This window comes from Otolemur garnettii, unplaced genomic scaffold (assembly GCF_000181295.1).
Source record: "Otolemur garnettii isolate 467f Iridium unplaced genomic scaffold, OtoGar3 scaffold00032, whole genome shotgun sequence".
Lineage (NCBI taxonomy): Eukaryota > Metazoa > Chordata > Mammalia > Primates > Galagidae > Otolemur > Otolemur garnettii.
In genome coordinates, this window is record NW_003852427.1 from 10,566,930 (window position 1) to 10,577,779 (window position 10,850).

Genomic DNA, 10,850 nt, shown 5'->3' on the forward strand with positions numbered 1-10,850 from the left:
GTTTGCCTCCCAGAACTCTCCAAGTCCTCCCCAACAGTATTCGGGCCGACAGATCATTTGAAATGTTTTTATAACATAAAAATCCAATCCTTTATAGCAGGCAATCAGCAGTCTTGAAATAATTACCCATAACTAAAGACAAACCAAAGTAACATCAAATGAAATCTGATTAATGAGTAGTAAAAACCGATGTTCTTTAAATAATTCCTTAAGATAAATTTCAATAGGATAATCTCTCCATGAAGATATTTCTTTAGGGGCTGAAGATAAATAGACTTTTTTCCCCCCAAACATCTCACAACTAAATTACATAGCATTTGGGGGAGGTTCTGGTTATTTTTCCTAAGCAGAGAATTTTCTATGTGTTTCTCTTTTCCCTCAAGGCCATCTCAGAATGAGAATAAAATTTCATTTTCCCCCTACAATTATGTTGCTGTATTATTTTCGTAATGGGCTTATGAAGAACAAGCTCTCCAAACACAGTTCTCCAGCTAAAGTTTGCAGGGTTGAAATCAAGAGACAAATCCTCTTGGCTTCTTTCTGGGCATTTTTTTAAAGGTCAGGGTTAATGACAATTCAGAAAACTCCGTTTCTTCTCAGCTGCCAAGGCTTTTAAGACACATGAGGTAGAAATTTGGAGAAGGACCTAACCTGTTTGCATGGGTAAAAGGAGGAATGAGGAGGCATGATTCTCACCCACCTCGGCCCCCACAGGCCTCACGCCTTGAGTTCACAAAGTCATCAAACTGAGGGTGGGGTCTTAAAGTTAAAGAAACTGAAAGGTAGTCTTGCCCTACTCATGAGAAGAAGAAGGGGAGAGAGTGATCAAAAGACCCTTTCAAGGAAAGAAGAATGAGTGGTGTTAGTCATTAGTTAGAGGGAATAGAATATGCAAATACCAGGAGAGGAGAATTAAGATCCAGGGGTAGCAAGAGGCCCAGAAGAGGGATTTTATCCTGTAAGACCAGAGGAAGAAAACAACGCTGGGCAGGAGGACAGGGAGCTTTGGGGCAAGAATCCCCTTCCAAACATCTACTGTCACAGCTCAGTGGGAGGTCACATCAACCTCCAGTGGTGCAGGGATAGCCATCAGCACAAGGGATTTGAAGAGAAGAGCAAAGAGCAAAGGAGCTCTGGAGAGGAACAGAGGAGAGCACTGCCCAGCACACATGTTCTTCCATGAGCAGTTAAACACCTAAATTGAGTATCAGACCATGAGTTTCTGTTAACACAATTAGCAAAATTACATCATTGTGCCAGAAGAGTGTGGCAGGTGGCAGCACAGGCGAGGGAGTGGAGAAGGTGCAGGGCCAGACTGATCCAGGAGACAGGGTCGCTGTAGGGGGTGGTACTGAAGGACCAAGTAAGTGAAGGGAGGGAAGTTACTGGCAAGAGGGAGAGATGGGAGTGGTGGGCCCCGGGGTCAAGACTGGGTAGGAAGGTGAATGAATAAATACGAAGGAAAGAGAAGGGTCAAGGAGTTGGAAGTCTCAGTGTAGACAAAAAGTAGGTGCTGTGATAGAAACCCAGGAACAGTGCTGGGAAGGTGCCAGGGCGGTCAGAGTATGAGCATCATCTGAGATGTCCCAAGTGGAGGATTTCCAAGTGATAACAAGGCTGTGACCGGGCACCCACAAGGAGAGGCAATGAAGGCCTCTTGAGTTATGAAGATCAAAACTCCAACTCCGAAGGGGCAGAGCATGGCGCTGACCACCACAAGTTGCCTAAGTGCCCAAGAATGGCAGCCAGACTCAGCAGGGGGTGGGGAAACCTCTGCCCAGGGCATTGGTGGAGCCCTGAGACAACCTAATTTGAGAGACTGGGACCCACTCTTCTCCCACCCCGGTTCAAAGAAGCATCTTTATAGGAGAATTTTCTCCCTTTTGATTAACAAACAGTATCATAAATTACCTGAAGCTTGAAGGCCTTGAATTAAAAGCCAGAGAACACAATTGATAACAAAGTAGAGATGAGAATTTAGAAGCAAGTGCTATGTCTGAAATATTACGTCCCATCTATTTCTTAAACCCACCGGCTTCTCTCACTCTGAGTGATCCTTCAATACCTGGACCAAGTCGCCCCTATCCAGCAGCCACCTGTTGAGCCCCACCCCACCCAAAGGCCCTTTCTCCACGCTTCAGTCCCCACAGTGCTGCAGTGCCAGCCTGGTCACAACTACCACACTGGTAGCTCCCAGGTAACCCCCTACCCCTGTGACAGCTTACAGAGAACTCACTCATGTCATATAACATACAAATATGAAATTTCTTGGTTGAAAAGGGTCGAGGCCTTTAGAGAGCTCTGCCTAAACTGGCCTCCCTCTCACTTGACTCTCTGCATGCCCAGAGGCTGCCTGACTCTATGTCTCTTACATGAAATAGCAGACCCAGAAGGAGAATGGCAACAACACTTGACACAGAACAGTACAGCAGACGCCATCCTAATAAGGGCACAGTATGGTGGAATCATTACCAAAAGGGACTCGGGATATCGGTGCTGGGTTTGAAATCTGGTTCTTTCACCAGCTGTGTAATCCAGACAAGTTACTTAGTCCCTTAGTTCCCCATTTTCTGCTGTAGATGAATGAGGACAATAACAATGCTTAATTATTACTAATAATTTGTACCTATCAGCCTTTGCTAGAAAATGCCCAGGTCTCCCCAGCCACAGCTCAGCTTGCTCTGTAGGGTGAGACACGCATGCCGAGAGGGACCTGGTTTGGTGATCCTCCTTCCTGTGCCCAGTGGTGGCACACAGTGCTAACCCCACACTCTGAACCCTGCAGAGGTCTCAGAGCCACCAGGATACATGAAATCCAGGAAGCCTTAGGGAAGCTCTTCCCCAGAGCCCTGGGTTTTCACACCTCGGTGCCCTCACCCAGGACCCATGCTGAAGGCTTACACTCAAACTGCCATTCAGGGGCTGGAATTGACCCTCTTCTCAGGATCCTTCATCTTTCCTGTAATTTCATAGCCTGCTTTTCCATTCCCTTTATCTTCTTCAAATTCTCATGATAGCTATGATAAAACATGCAGAAATAAAAGTACATCTTATAGCATATCAATGTACAATGAGAAATGTACAACCTAAAGTATCAGGCTAGGGTTAGAGCCTCTAGCTAGGTCTTCATTTGAGCCTGTTTCCTCACCTGTGATATGGGAGTAAAAATACCTCCCTCGTAAGCTTTCTATAAAGATTTAAGAAGTTCACTCATAACCAGTAACAAATTGCCCTAGAGTTGGATGGCTCAAAACAACAGATACTTATTCTGTCACAGTTATGGAAGATGGAAGTTTAAAGTCACGGTGTTGGCAGGGTTGGTTCATCCTGGAGGCTCTGAGGAAGGAGCTGTCCTGTGCCCCTGCCCCAGCTTCTGGAGGTTGCCAGCAATCTGTGGTGCCTGTGAGCTCATGGGCACATCACTCCAGCCTCTGCCTCCACAGTTGTGGCATATTGTCCTCTGCCTCTTTTATTCTTCTTCTTGTAAGAAAACCAATCATATGGGGTTAAAGACCATCCTGATCCAGTACACTCTCATCTTAACTTGATTTCACTTGCAAAGACCCTACTTCCAAAACAGGTCACACTCACAGATACCAGGACTTCAATCTATCTTTTGATGGGATATGGACGATGCCCCTGCCACACCTGCACCTTTCACGGCTCTGGCTCCGGCTGGCTCCGCTCAGCACCACCCCTCTGCAGTGGTCTGTCTTTCACAGTTCTAGCACACTCTTCCCTCCCCACACCCTTGTGAGCATGCTGGCAGCCTCTGCCATGTTTCATCCTTGCCCTGCCCATGCCGCTGCCCACAGTCCCTTCCCTAAAGCTCCTCCGCCACACTCTGAGTATTCATCCATTGCCTGGCTGAGAAAGTGGCCCACAGTCAAATTGTGAAGTCAGGAAAATCTAAAAGAATATTGAAAGAACCATTCGTGAAGCTTGACCTGTGTCTTTGGCGTGTGACAGGTAAAAATGACACCACCTTAACGCCACCTCATGGTAAAGGTGTGTGTGACAGGCTGGCTGAAACGGAGAGCAAACTGCCCTCCGCCCTCAGCTGGGTGGAGACTTGAGGACTAGGCAATCTCAGTGGGGAAGAACTTTCCTACCCTTAACTTCTACCCCACTCGGGAGGAACGAGAGGCCGTCAGGGGAAGAGGGTGAGCGTGCTTAGAAGAGCAATTCGCGGAATGAGGAGGCTGACTGTAGATACTGACTGCTCCCCCAGTCTTTCTTCTCAGCAAAGCTTCTCATTCTCAAGTAGGCTCAAAGCTGGAGAAGTGTAAACTTCAAGGCAATTCTGAGTTTTGATTACTGCTCAGGAGTGAACATTGTAACTGTTAAAAAGGAAAAAAAAAGACCACTCTTGTGATTGAAAGTGAACAGAGGACGTTTTTTACTTAAGAGTGACAAGAAAATTTATGGAACTTTGCAGCTATTTCATTCAAGGTGCAAGGAAGAATGGTCCACAGAGCAGGTCTGATGGGGCAGTGGCGGCAAAGAAGTACGTATCAGCTCCTGCCAACACCCTGCCGGTTCCACTCATTCTGCGCGCTTGGTAGAAAGAGCTAGAGCTACAGCGCTTCTTTGATAAAAATCCGAAAGAAGTGTAAATAAAATAAAAAGAGGAATCAAGAGACAGTATACATAACTCATGGTTCACTGGGCCGTATGCTACTAGAAAACCTGGACTGCAAAGATGGCTTAGAGTTTCCTGGCAGCCAATGGAAGACAATCACATACAAAATTGAATCTGTCCATGAAAATCAGGCATGGTAGTGTCTTGGATGAAACAATGCCTTTTTTATATTCAAGCCCTCAATGTTTCATGTGGAGCTTCAAACAGGGTCTACCGATTGAGTGGGCAGTGTCCTCAGCAACAAGCTCTCGGTCTCCTACGTCATCCATCAAAGAAAGCTGAGAACAGGGCAGGCCAAAACTCGTTAATGGGAAGTTAACACAATGGGATGTAAGTAGGTAGCTCCCCTTGGTTTGGCTTGATAGGTTTGTGCTACTCTGGAGCGGCCATTAGGAAGGGGCACATCTGATGAATTTCACAAATCTGGAGATGGGGGTTGGCAGGAGCAGATGGAAGGGCCCGGTGCAAGCAGAGAGGTCACTATTTTTCATCATCCAACTTCCACCAAAAAAGAAAATCCATTCATCACTCGTAGCAAACACTGACACAAAAGCCCTAACCTGCTCAGCTGATTGAGGCAATCTCAGGCTTTCAGGGCACCCGGAAGGCATCGTATACAAGAAATAGCGTTTCTTTTTTGAAGCAAATTTTAAAAAAAATTTTTTTTTTTAGGTTTTGATTCATAAAACACAATTAGGTGCTCATTCATGTTAATTCTGACTACAACTGAACAATGACTCTGAATGGTGCCAGAAAATGGAATGATGTTCCATCCATATTAAATATGTGTGCCCTGAAAGGCTGTGTATCCAACATACAGAGTCATTCTAACAAGGAATTGAATTGGATGTGCAAGTATACTATTATTCAAATAACTTTCAAACATAACGGAGCTTAGAGAAAAATGCCATTTTCTACCTCAGCAGAGCATGTAATGGTTTGTCACTGCATGTAAAGTTTAATTTGTACAAAGACTCAATATGTCTTCCTGCAGGCCTCCCTCTCTGAGACCTAGACAGGGTTATCTGGGCCTCCTTTCTTCTCTTCTGTCTGCCTGCAAAGTTTTAGGAATGAATGAATAGGAGAGAGTGTATCACCAGCAAGGTTGCTCCCAACTCCACCTAACTAAAGGAAGGTTAGGCCAGGCACGGTGGCTCAGGCCTATAATCCCAGCACTCTGAGAGGCCAAGGTGGTGGATTGCTTGATCTTGGGAGTTCCAGACCAGTCTGAGCAATGGCAAGACCCCTCTCTCTACTAAAAATAGAAAAACTGAGCCAAGAAGATCTCTTCAGCCCAAGAGCTTGAGGTTGCTGTGAGCTATGATGCTGCGGGAATCTACTTAGAGTGCCAGAGTGAGACTCTGTCTCAAAAAAAAAAAATCAATTAATTAATTAAAAATAAATAAATAAAAGGAAGGTTAAAGGTGATCTTTGAGAAGCAATCGCCAGACCATATGGTCATGAGCATAGTTAGGAGCCAAGAAAGACCTAGCCAGACAGAGAAAATGGCAGCTGGGGGCAAGCTGGCAGAAGGGCACATACGGCCATCCAGACTGAGCAAGCAGCTCATGCCATGGCCACAAGCCTGCAGAGCCATGAGGGCAGGTGCATCAGGGACTCAGTGGCTCATGTTGGTGAGGGTCCTACAAGCACCTTAGAGGCTGGAGCATTGGGCAGGGGTGAGATCTCAGAAGTCTCTCCTTATCTCCTGAAGAGTATCTGGGAAAGAATTTTCTTCTTAAAGAGAGATGAATAAAAAGGGGACTTTCCTTCCCTCCCTTCCTGCTAGGTATGTTTGGTGTGATCTTATGCATATGGAACTACTGCAGCTATTTTAGGGCCACGAGAAAGAAGCCAAGAGAATTCTTTTTTCTTTTTTTTTTTTTAAAGACAGAATCTCACTTTGTCACCCTCAGTAGAGTGCCATAGCATCACAGCTCACAGCAACCTCCAGCTTTTGAGCTTAGGTGATTCTCTTGCCTCAGCCTCCCAAGTAGCTGGGATTATGGCACCTGCCACAGCATCCAGTTATTTTTTGTTGTAGTTTGGCTGGGGCTGGGGTCAAACCCGCCACCCTTGGTCTATGGGGCCAGCACCCTACACACTGAGCCACAGGTGCCACCCAAAATTTATAAATTCTTTGTTTGTTTTTGTTTTTGAGATAGTCTCACTATGTCACCCTTGGTAGAGTGCCATGGCATCACAGCTCACAGCAACCTCAACAACCTCAAATTCTTGGGCTTAAACAATTCTCTTGCCTCAGCCTCCCAAGTACCTGAGACTACAGGCACCTGCCACAACACCTAGCTATTTTTTGTTGTAGCTGGCCCTGGCCGGGTTTGAACTCGCCACCCTTGGCTTATGTGGCTGGCACTGTAACCACTGTGCTGCAGGTGCCATGCCAAAGCCAAGAGAATTCTAAAGAAGGCAACCCAGTGTTCTTGCAGCATTGAAACTCCAAACCAGCCTGGGAAGGCACATTTCCAAACTTCTTGTACAAAACAATGAAGGCAATGAAACCCCCGTATTAACCAAGATGTTTTTTAGTTAGCAATGTATTTTATTACATGTAGCCAAAAGCAGGATAATTACTCACCTTTTTTGGCGGCGGGGGGAGGGGGGGGGCGCAGTTTTTGGCCAGGGCTGGGTTTGAACCTGCCACCTCTGGTATATGGGGCTGGCGCCCTACTCCTTTGAGCCACAGATGCCACCCTACTATTTTTTTTTTAAGTTTTGAACATAAAGGTCTCTTCTTATGTGTCTTGAAAAGAAGCTTGGGTTTTCTTTTCTTGCTCCTGAGGGTGATGGGAAACAGACCAGCGATGGGTTTTGAGCAGGGGAGTGACACTGACCATCAGAAAGCCTGAGAAAGCCTCTCCCCAGATAGAAGGCCAGTATCTAAAATACCAGCTGAATCCCACACTCCTTTCACATTTGGTCATGTTCTTTTCAGGTGTGTGCCCTCCTCCCCACCTGGACAGTAAGCTTTCAGGGGACAGGAGCACATATCCTTGGAGTCCCCAGCTGTGCTGCCTTAGCATAGAAGTCTATTTTTTTTGCACACATGGCCTTGGACCACACCCCAGCCTTTCTCCAACATTAGGCTGGTCACTTTCCTTCTCTGGCTACACTTCTACCCTGGAACTTCCTCAAGGAGCCAGTGCCATTGTAATTAGGAAAAGACCTCTCTACCTCCAGTGCACACAGCCAGGGCACATGGTTGGGCAAGAGGACCCAGGCTTGTCTCAGCCCAACTCAGCAGACTTGGCCCCTCAGACAGGCACTCTTGGGCAGAGTGCAATCGACACAGCCCTATTTCTCCGGGCCAAAGATAGCATCCCTCATCTCCCTGCCTTTGGTACAGTGTCACACCAATCCACAGAAGCAATCAAATATTTGAAAAATGTTCAAAATCATCCAAACCAATGCACATGGGATGCTCTTGAAAAAAACCTTTGTTCTTTATTTCTGGTTGGAAACGTGTGTTTATATGTACATTCAAAAAAAAAAAAAGGTCTGGGAATACACGGAGCAAAGTCTGATGAAGGTGTTAAGGAAGCAAGTTTGGAGAGAAGGGAGCTTTATTTTGTCAACGTTTTGTATAAAGAACATGTGTAACTTTTATAAAGCAATTTTAAGTTTTAAAAACAATCCCTCCAGGCTCAGCTCAGGCCCCCGCTCCTGCAGGCCCCAGACTCCCCAGCTGTAGTCCTTTCCTATCTCAGAACACCCACTGGGCAGAGCAGAGACCCCAGAGTCAAGTCCTTTGCCACATACCATCTGACGCCATCCATCCATCTGTTTGTGAACAGAAGGGTGAATAGGATTTTCCTGCCTGGCACAGAAGCACAGCCCATGTTTGCAGCACCACTCAGGGACATGGAGGGCACTGCAGAGAGGGTTCCTGCCACCCTCTCCAGCCAGATGCTTGCCGGGCTGCAGAAGTCCCTGGCCTGCCCCAAGGCTGCCCCAGTGAAAAAAGTGGAGAGACTCTTTGGGGGAGGCCTGCGCAAGTTACCTGGCCTTTGGGTGTAAGGCACCATAGTCTTCTGGGTTCTACCTGGAGAATTCTGAAGGTGAAAGACTGAGCAGAGCAGCTCCCATGAGGCACAAAACACAGAATTTGGAGAGCCAAGAGGCCCCAAAGGAAGAAACTGTGTGGTGGCTGAAAGTGGCCACAAGAGGTCAGCCAAGGAGTGCCTCACCAGGAGGCCAGGGCCCTGGGCAGTGAGAAGGCCACTGTGAGGGGCTTCAGAAAGGCTCACACGTGTGCCTACAAGAGAGCAAGCACATCCTGCTTAGAGACCATCCACAGCCAGCCTGTGAGCCGAGAAGGAACCACAACAGAAGAGCCCAAGTCGTGAAGGGGCTTTGGCCCTCTCCTCCTAACTTTCCCTCTTCTCACCCACCCCAGAAGATCCTAAAGATGAAGAGAGATTGGAAGAAGCCCTGAGTCACAGACAAGGCTGAGCCAAGCATAGGAAGAAGCTCAGACAGAAGAGAGGGAGGCTGAAGTTGCAATTTGACCTTTTGATACCTGACCGTGAGCCCCAATTGTCAAAATGACCATTGCTATAGGTAGAGGGACCGCAAAATTACCGGATTTGCCTGTACTGTTGTCAAGAGGTGGGAAAGGGAAAAACAACAGAACATGTTTAAAGGCTGTGGCTGGAGAAAAAAGAATTCTTGTTTTGTACCCTAGAGTTCTCAACTTCCAGTTGCAATCTCTTCACAGGAAAGGATTATGTAGCCTGTGTCTCTGGCATCACCTTGTCCAGCACGGGCAGCCTGTGAAATACCTAATAAATCTGCATTAATTAATGGGCAGTGGTCTAATTCAGCAAAACTCAACCCTGATAGCCTCCCACCCATTTGGAAACCCCACCTCTATTTAAAAATATTTCAGTTTTGGGTGATGCCTGTGGCTCAAAGGAGTAGGGTGCTGGCCCCATATGCCAGAGGTGGCGGGTTCAAACCCAGCCCTGGCCAAAAAAATTTTTTTTCAATTTTAACTAGACGACCCTGCAGAGGCTTTGCTATGGTAATGGGCATCTCAACCCTCCTAGAGGGATGTGAAGCATATAGCTTTTTCAGACACATCTAAATAGCAAACATGCCTTTTGTTAGAACCTTTAATAAATTCCCCTAAAACAGCTGAGGATGTCTGTGTAGAAACTATTGCCCTTGCATCACTGCTGCAGCATCTGTCGGGGACAGGCTCCCAGCCCTCGGCCCCTTGCTGTGGGATCCTCCTTCCTGCCATCTAGTCATTCTTTCTGTAAACACTCCTGCATGTGTTCTCTGCACCAGCAATGCACTCGGTGCTGGACACACAACAGAATGCAGGACAGATACTGTTGTTTTCCTCCAGGAGCTGACGCTCGAGCAAGTGAGAGCAACAGTACAGACAAGGAACAAATAAGAGTGGAGACATCAGACATGAGGGGAAGCCGGGAGCAGCAGAAGCCCGTGAAAGGACGACCTGATCCAGTTGGGAGCACCAGGGAAGGTGCTCCAGAGGCAGGGACATGCAAATTGAGATCTGGAGGACGAATCTAAAGCAGAGGAGAGCAGAGAGGACTGGAGGGAATTCTGGACTGGAGAAGCAGCATGCACAAGAAGGAGAAAAAAGCTTGGCTACTTTCCAAACCCATGTTTCAACCCTAGACCTGCTGACATCAGACACTTTGGAAGGAAAACACAGGAGATAAAAACTGCATTTTAGAAGTTTCTAGGAAGTTAAAATATACATCAGCAATCTCTTTGTTTTGCAGAAAGCACTAACATTTTCCCACATTCTCCTTCCAAGCAGAGTCTGTCGACATTAAATTACTTCCCGGCATCATCCCTGCCAGTCTGGGCATCTAATATCTCCTTAGGTGAGGAGACATTGACGGATGTGCCGCAGTTTTCCTTTATTGCGTGTCCCAATCTATCATAATGTGTTTTATAAATTAGTATTCTTAAATTCCCATTGTATGCCGGTGTCTTTTGATTTATATAATATGCATCTGATTTATGGATCATCGCAGTAATTTATAGCTCAAATGACTAATTTGTCGACCCAGCACCAAAATGTATAAGTCATTGAGCACTTTTCTCAGTGACACAGATAGGTCCTAAATGATTCAAGTGATTTTTATTGGCAAGGGATGAACTCAGGGCTTAAGACCACCCAAAGTCCAAGGTTTGGGTCACTTTTCTCCCC